We start from the raw sequence: 2500 nt of genomic DNA on the forward strand, positions 1-2500 counted from the left end.
TCCGGGCCGACGGGACTTGTGAAAATTTCGGTCCGAGACGAGCGAAAGGCGATGCGCGGCGTCCCGGAGTCTATACGGGCCGACGGGACTCGATGAAGTTTCGTTCCGAGTCGACCGAGAGGCGATGCGCGGCGTCCCGGAGTCGATACGGGCCGACGGGACTTGTGAAAATTTCGGTTCGAGACGAGCGAAGGGCGATGCGCGGCGTCCCGGAGTCTATACGGGCCGACGGGAATCGATGAAGTTTCGTTCCGAGTCGACCGAGAGGCGATGCGCGGCGTCCCGGAGTCGATACGGGCCGACGGGACTTGTAAAAATTACGGTCCGAGTCGACCGAAAGGCGATGCGCGGCGTCCCGGAGTCGATCCGGGCCGACGGGACTTGTGAAAATTTCGGTCCGAGACGAGCGAAAGGCGATGCGCGGCGTCCCGGAGTCTATACGGGCCGACGGGACTCGATGAAGTTTCGTTCCGAGTCGACCGAGAGGCGATGCGCGGCGTCCCGGAGTCGATACGGGCCGACGGGACTTGTGAAAATTTCGGTTCGAGACGAGCGAAGGGCGATGCGCGGCGTCCCGGAGTCTATACGGGCCGACGGGACTTGTGAAAATTTCGGTTCGAGACGAGCGAAAGGCGATGCGCGGCGTCCCGGAGTCGATACGGGCCGACGGGACTTGTGAAAATTTCGTTCCGAGTCGACCGAGAGGCGATGCGCGGCGTCCCGGAGTCGATACGGGCCGACGGGACTTGTGAAAATTTCGGTTCGAGACGAGCGAAAGGCGATGCGCGGCGTCCCGGAGTCTATACGGGCCGACGGGACTCGATGAAGTTTCGTTCCGAGTCGACCGAGAGGCGATGCGCGGCGTCCCGGAGTCGATACGGGCCGACGGGACTTGTGAAAATTTCGGTCCGAGTCGACCGAGAGGCGATGCGCGGCGTCCCGGAGTCTATACGGGCCGACGGGACTCGATGAAGTTTCGTTCCGAGTCGACCGAGAGGCGATGCGCGGCGTCCCGGAGTCGATACGGGCCGACGGGACTTGTGAAAATTTCGGTTCGAGACGAGCGAAGGGCGATGCGCGGCGTCCCGGAGTCTATACGGGCCGACGGGACTTGTGAAAATTTCGGTTCGAGACGAGCGAAAGGCGATGCGCGGCGTCCCGGAGTCGATACGGGCCGACGGGACTTGTGAAAATTTCGTTCCGAGTCGACCGAGAGGCGATGCGCGGCGTCCCGGAGTCGATACGGGCCGACGGGACTTGTGAAAATTTCGGTTCGAGACGAGCGAAAGGCGATGCGCGGCGTCCCGGAGTCTATACGGGCCGACGGGACTCGATGAAGTTTCGTTCCGAGTCGACCGAGAGGCGATGCGCGGCGTCCCGGAGTCGATACGGGCCGACGGGACTTGTGAAAATTTCGGTCCGAGTCGACCGAGAGGCGATGCGCGGCGTCCCGGAGTCGATACGGGCCGACGGGACTTGTAAAAATTTCGGTCCGAGTCGACCGAAAGGCGATGCGCGGCGTCCCGGAGTCGATACGGGCCGACGGGACTTGTAAAAATTACGGTCCGAGTCGACCGAAAGGCGATGCGCGGCGTCCCGGAGTCGATACGGGCCGACGGGACTTGTAAAAATTACGGTCCGAGTCGACCGAAAGGCGATGCGCGGCGTCCCGGAGTCGATACGGGCCGACGGGACTTGTAAAAATTACGGTCCGAGTCGACCGAAAGGCGATGCGCGGCGTCCCGGAGTCGATACGGGCCGACGGGACTTGTGAAAATTTCGGTCCGAGTCGACCGAGAGGCGATGCGCGGCGTCCCGGAGTCGATACGGGCCGACGGGACTTGTAAGAATTTCGGTCCGAGTCGACCGAAAGGCGATGCGCGGCGTCCCGGAGTCGATACGGGCCGACGGGACTTGTGAGAATTTCGGTCCGAGTCGACCGAAAGGCGATGCGCGGCGTCCCGGAGTCGATACGGGCCGACGGGACTTGTAAAAATTTCGGTCCGAGTCGACCGAAAGGCGATGCGCGGCGTCCCGGAGTCGATACGGGCCGACGGGACTTGTAAAAATTACGGTCCGAGTCGACCGAAAGGCGATGCGCGGCGTCCCGGAGTCGATACGGGCCGACGGGACTTGTAAAAATTACGGTCCGAGTCGACCGAAAGGCGATGCGCGGCGTCCCGGAGTCGATACGGGCCGACGGGACTTGTAAAAATTTCGGTCCGAGTCGACCGAAAGGCGATGCGCGGCGTCCCGGAGTCGATCCGGGCCGGGAGCCTGTCGGAACATCGTCAAATGAGCCTCGGTTAATTTCGACAAAGTTCCCGGAGTTCAAAATTTTTTCGATAGCCCGCGGAGGTTTCGCCCCGTAAGCCGACCGTGCTACCACCGTACCGGCGCCGACGTCCTAGCGGCCAGGCTCCTACTAGTAAGAGGAGCGAGTCGGTCGGGCCGGTCTCCCGTCGTCCGCCTGCTACGCCGTACCGGTACGTGCTCGAGC

Source organism: Neodiprion fabricii, unplaced genomic scaffold, assembly GCF_021155785.1.
Source record: "Neodiprion fabricii isolate iyNeoFabr1 unplaced genomic scaffold, iyNeoFabr1.1 ptg000054l, whole genome shotgun sequence".
Lineage (NCBI taxonomy): Eukaryota > Metazoa > Arthropoda > Insecta > Hymenoptera > Diprionidae > Neodiprion > Neodiprion fabricii.